Source organism: Corvus brachyrhynchos, unplaced genomic scaffold (genome assembly GCF_000691975.1).
Source record: "Corvus brachyrhynchos isolate BGI_N302 unplaced genomic scaffold, ASM69197v1 scaffold97, whole genome shotgun sequence".
Lineage (NCBI taxonomy): Eukaryota > Metazoa > Chordata > Aves > Passeriformes > Corvidae > Corvus > Corvus brachyrhynchos.
This window is the reverse complement of record NW_008239758.1, coordinates 4,131,463-4,137,745: the sequence shown is the minus strand read 5'-3', so window position 1 is coordinate 4,137,745 and position 6,283 is coordinate 4,131,463. Positions and strand designations below refer to the sequence as shown.

The 6,283-nt window shown below is 41.9% G+C and overlaps 1 long non-coding RNA gene across 1 annotated transcript; it reads left to right on the top strand.

Annotated features, from left to right (window-relative positions):
• The first annotated feature begins 293 nt into the window (after positions 1-293).
• LOC103621285 lies at positions 294-5,760 on the top strand. Its single transcript, XR_001864754.1, has 3 exons — positions 294-410; positions 529-622; positions 2,085-5,760. It is a non-coding gene; the product is annotated as an uncharacterized LOC103621285 (long non-coding RNA).
• The last annotated feature ends 523 nt before the right edge of the window (positions 5,761-6,283 follow it).

Below are 6,283 nucleotides of genomic sequence, written 5' to 3'. Positions count from 1 at the left end.
ACAGTTCTTTCCTTGACCCATTCTGCATTTACACTCCAATTCTATTCCCAACACGCAGCTTTGCTGTGCACATTGTATGTGCATCCTCCACAATTAGAGCTTTGTTTGAACCTCCCCCCTCTTTCCACAACTCTCTTGGTTAGATCAAAACAGTAGAGACAAAAACTGAACATTCCTGGGGTGCAGGAGAGAACAAGAAAAATTATTTAGTGAGGTAGGCTAATGGTGGTGGGGAGAAAGGGGGCTGATTTTCACATCTCAAAACTGTTAAGCCTGCAAATATTACTGAAATCACATCTGGGAACAAAGCTCTGCTTTAAGTAAGTTCACCCATGAGTGTTGCTAAGCAATGGAGAAAAGACGAGTTAGAGTGCCTGACTTTAGGATGAGGAGGATGGATAGAAGATAAAGTAAGGCTTCTACATAGAGCTTTATTTAAAAAAACTTTCAAGTTCTTTGTTTCTATTGCCCGTCTTCCAAACTACTTGTACCGTGATTAATCATGTCTCATTCATTATCTATCCCAAGGCACACCCAGCACAAAGAGAGGTGCTGCATCCTGGAGCACTGGCACAAGCATTTGCACACCAGAACTGCCAACATCTGTCTCTGGATTTAACAGGTAAGAGCAGGAGAAGCTGTCCTGATGCAAATACTATAGAATTTAATGTTTATATTTTAAAGAAATACTGCAGATACTTCTTTTTATGTAACTTAAACTATGCATTGTGTAGGAAATAAAATACTTGTGATAGCTACAGCTTGTTCTAACTCTATTCTTATGCTGGTAGTTGCAGAAAAGTGAAGTATTTTATCTTATGAGATCAATAAATGTCATATCTTCACCTTGCTTAAATGAAGTTTTTCTGTCCACTCTCTACTGGCATCTTGATATTGTAAAAGTTTCTTGTTCTGCTTTAGCAAGATTACTCCCAATCCTTAGGAAAGCAACTACACATTTTCAGCTGTAGACAAATACATTGCCTCATATTGCTTCCCAGAAAACATTTGTTGCCTTGTTCAGCTAAATGCCTCCATAAACTATAGCATGTATGTTTGTAAAGCATGCATTGTTGGAACAGTAAATTGAATTCTTTGATTCATTTTTACATGGCAGCAGTATTTTTCTTTTTTTTTTCAATCATCATAAATACCCTGGAATGCTCATTTCTTTATTACTCAGAATTATATTCCATATGCTAAGGCACTTGCAGCCTCACAGGGCATTTCATAGGCATTAAACTTTTACCGTATACCTCTCTTTTTAACATTTGCTAATAACTCATCTGGAAAGAGAGTGACAGTTGTTGCTGAGTAACAGATGTCTGCACACACAGCATGAACCAGGAGCATTTCTCAGCCTGAGATCCTAGATTATGATTAACTACCTAGTCAGTGTTCTAGTTAGAGATATTATGAAGGCCTTTCCCAAAACTCAAGATATTCAAAACCTATCACTTCCACAGCACTCCAGCAGTGTTCCCTGCACATGGGATGCATTTCCCTGACAGGCAAATGGCATTTAACAGAATGAACAATAGAAACTAATTAAGAAGATTGAGTGTTGTAATCACATTTTTTTACTTTGTACACCTTTAACGTTTTCAAAGGCAGACTCTGACCCAAACATTGTCAGCTCAAAGAAGCACAGACACTGTACAAAGGCAAATTAAGCCACACGCTGAAAAAACAACCTACAAGATTTCCTCTTAAAGGTGGTAAATTAATTACTGAGATTGGAAAGTTTCCCATGCCTAACACACAAAATGGGTCACCCCTTGTACTATATTTTATTTACACACACAGTCAGAAGCAAATCTATGGGCAGTTGCTGTAGAGCTAAACTGACACAGTCAAACCATTTTTCATCCTCCAAGAACTCATCCAGGCTGTCTGAAACAAAGTGATCAAGTGGAAATATAGACCAGGATGGAAGACAGACACTGTGGACAGCCCAGCAGTTATCAGTTTCATATAGCAAACCTCTTGAAACAGATGACATGTAGCAAATGCACAGAGATCCATCATCTTGCATTGCCTAATTGACTTTTTTTCCCCTTTTGCTTTTTCTTAATGAAAAGCAGGGAAGGAGAAAAGAAGAAATCTTCCCTATCAGCAGCAGCAGGGGTTGCTGCAGCAAGATGATAATTCCCTCCTGCCACTCTGCTGACAACCACCAAGCTGCACAGGAGGAGCAAAGCATTTTAATCACACAACTGGAAAACGCAGCACTTCCTAGAGCTTCACCTTACCTTGGCTGATTTACATTAATTTAGGATCAACTGGCTTTCAGTGGAATAATGTTATCTGTGGAAGATAACAGAGGAGGGAAAATTGGGTGTAATTTCTAGTTTCCCTGTGCATAACAGGCAAGGATCTATGTATATAAACAGCTTTGGAGCATCTTAGATAAGCAAGGACTATTGAATTCCTTAAAGCACAGTGCAAACTTGGGGGCTCCCTAGTTCCATACTGTTTCATAAGTGCCATATTCCAAATGCACATCATTAAAAGGATAGAAAATACATTAGCAACCAGCAAGTCAGGGTCCAATCCAGTGTCCACTGAAGCCATCAGAAATCCTGTGACAGAGGCCTAGAGGTTTTGGCCCTGGTTCTTTCATCAGATTATCATTTATAACAAAGGCAGCCCCATAAGGGGCTGCTAAGATAAATGCAAATCTTGTGTCAAAGACAGTCAGACACCCCCCAAAATTAAAAATTTGAGCACACAGCAGCTTACAGGCAGCAGCTTTGGGCATGTGGCACAACATCTGCTACAAAAACACTAGAAAGCAGACCTGCGGCAAACTGGACTGGTGCCAGCTCTCGAGATTATCCCCCCTCCAAGGCTGTCAAGTAAATGGACAGATGGCAGCCGATGCACTCACAGGATAGTTATCTCAGTTAACAATCAAGTATGCTAAATGATTTCAGATTCACTCTGCACCAAGCATTGTACTTTCCAACGAACCATTAACACTGTGTCCTAATAGAAATATGGTTTGGTATGAAGGAACTGGCAGATCCTGTATTTTACAAGACAGTTTCTCTGGAACAATTTGTCAGGGAACATTAGATCTGCCTTCATGAATAAAGTGAGAATCTGCCAAGTTTGCCAGGCTGGATTTGTTCATCATTTTAATTCTACAGTGGTTGAAGAATGAGGGTGGAAACAAACACGAAGATGCAGGTCAGTTCCCCATGCAAGCTGCTCGCAGGGACGCACTCAGCGGAGAGCAGCAGGGATGGTAGGAGCTCATGGGATATCACATCACAGCAGCTGTGCCCCTGCAGTGCTGCCTGCCTGCTGTGGGACATCACACAGCTCTCCTGCACAGGACAGCTATCACAAGCAGCCTGCTGGGTGACACACTTGTCACATGAGTGCACAGATATGAGGGTTCATCCCAGAAAAACTAATAGTTCTCAAGCTTAAATGGGTACAATCTGTAAAGACAATTTGGCCCTCATGCATCAAGGGGCCAAATAATGAAGTACTGAGCACTAGCACGTAGCATACAGGTGGACTTTTGGCCTCAGCATACAAGATATATCTTTAAATTCTTCCTCTTTATGGTTAGATATGATTGTCTTTAACAATGTTTGCAGGTTTAGTGACAATGTTATTCTATTGATTTGCTTTTCCATAAATCAGCAGGGCAAGAAAAGCCCTTGAAAAAAATATTGGTTTCTTCTCCCACCTCCACCCACTGCTCCTGTTGCATATCCCTGTTATCCATCCACCCAAAATCCCATGCAACTAAACAGCTGGTCAAAAGTGTAATGGAATTTATTTATTACATATTTGGTTCCCATGACCATTTCATTCATCACTGTTGCACCTAATAAATACCCTGAGAAAATACACACGACCACTGCTTTTCTGCCTGCATTGGAGAAATCCTTCAGCAGAAAGCAGGAGAGAAACCCAAGAAAAGCAAGTGGAAAAGAAGGACAGGGAAGAGAGAGAACTTAGTTCGCTCTGTTGAAGGAGGTAGGAGTTGTGCCATGGATACCAGAAAAGCAGCACCTCACACTTCTTATCTGTTATCTCAGTTCCAAAGAGTAGACTGAAGAAAACTGAAAAATGTAAAGCATTTCTAGTGGGCAATCAACAAATTAGTTCCCTACGCAGCCAGGTAAGTGCCAGCTGGAGAGCAGCAGGTTCTGACTGGTGCTGTGAAGTCTCGCACTTTGGACTCACCCTCTGAACTCTCCCAGAGCACAGACCTCGTGCTGCTGCAAGTGTTGAGCCCAGAGAAGCTGCATGGCATGGTGCAGGGCTCCAGAAACTCCCCAGCAGTGCACCTGCCTGTGCTTGGGGTGAGGATCCTACACAGGTCTGCTCACTTCCCCTTTCTGCTGTGACACCGGTTTTCTTTAGAGATGCTTGCAGGGCATCACCGTAATTATACCAAGAAACTCAGCAACAGCAGCCAAGAGTTCACATCCACTGCTCTTCCAGTTGAGATGTGGAAAGGTGCCACAAAAATTCCAGGAGAGCAGGAGAAATCTGCCATTGCACTGAGCTCCTCAGCAGCCCTCTCTGCAGCTTCTCTCTCCCTTGAGGAGGCAATGCTGTGACTCCAGTGCGTGATCACCAGAGCAGGGAAGTCAGAGATGCAATTTAAAAGAATAAAGAGCAAACCAGTCAAAAATGGAGACAGAAGAAACCTCATTTTCTGGCTCAACTTTATGAAAATCTGATTAGACCTTAGCGAAATTTAATCTTTGCTTTCCAGACCTTCTGAGACAGCAATAAAGATCTTCTGAGCTCATAAAGTACCCAGAGAGAAGAGATACCACTCAACTGTAGGAAAATAGCTGAGAAAAATTATTTTTCTTGGCACTAATCACCAGGTAAATCTGCAAAAAATGTCATTTAAAAGTGAATAATAAAAAGCTACACATCACTATTTTCAAATACAAGAATACACTTTATCAAAGTAATAAAATAATATGAAAAAAGACAAGACAAATTTGCTACAGCAATAATTAGGAATGCCAGACATTCAGAAGAGAGTATTTTTTCAAATTGCTAAGGTATCTTCAGACTGGTATGCTACAATATTCTGAGTCTTAGAGCTGATTCTCCCATGAACCAGATCTCAGATAACAATTGCCATGCTCACACACTCTGCTCTTTCTTTATAGCAGAGCAGAGTGTTCAGTTCAGCATCAGTTTGGTTTTGGTGGGGTGTGTGCTTCTGTAGTGGTCACTGCTCTTACACCAGTGGGCACAGGCTTTGGTGTCTGTCTATAATTTTGTGATACAAAGAAAGGCTCTGTTCACCGTGCCCAAAGACAGTCACACAGAAAAGTGCTGGAGTCAAATGGGGGGTTTGGTGCTGTACCAGAGCTGTGCAGAGGAGAGCACAGCTGCTTGTATCAGGATCTTGTGGCTTCAGGAGGCCAAGTTTCCTGTTTGGTGAAAAATGTTGAACAGTTTCTGGCAGAAATTCTTGGTTTTACATTTCAAAGAATGAGGAGGCTCTTTGAGTCAACTTATAGGAAAAGCCTTCTACAATGGGTTAGGCTATACTATAGGGAAATATTGATTGTGTTACTTCTGGACTATATTTGTAAGCCTGGTCTTGATGAGACTTGCTTCAAAGTATGAAAACACATGTTCATCTTGGTTTGAATCTGCTGCCTAAGGCAGTGGAAGGAGTTAAATTCATTAAAAAAGAGTTTTTTAAGAAGGCATGGATTTTTAGTCTCTTCAGGCTACATGGCATCCACAGAAGGGGGAGTGAGAAAATACCCAACAGCCCTATGTTTTCTGGAATAAAAATTCTGCACTAGGAAAAAACACATTCAATCCCTTATGGATGTAGGTGTGAACAAGCAGCAGAGTTCGATGCCCCTGGGACTGGCTACCATTCAGAGGCTTGCTTACCCTGCAAGGGGGAGCAGGTGGCATCTTTGCACAGCCTCCGATTTCGGATTGCAGGTTATCTTGGGGGCAGCTTTAGCTTCTAGCCAGTACTCTGTGGGAGCCTCTTGGCACACACCATCTGGTAGGAACACTGAATCAGCCTTGGGTTGGTCCTGTCCTCTGGCTGAGGTGGTGAAAATACTGTACAAGTCTCTTCTCTGCTGCTATGTGCCACTTCAAATGACCTTTTGGCTGGGGACTCTGAGGGGTTGGCCCATAGCAGTCTGGATCTAAATTGTTGTCCTTTGAAGAAGTGTTCTAGCACTGAGACGTGTTTTAAACTCCAAAACTGTGTTGTGATACTTTATTCCTATCTAAATCACCTTTTCTCCCCAGTCTGAAA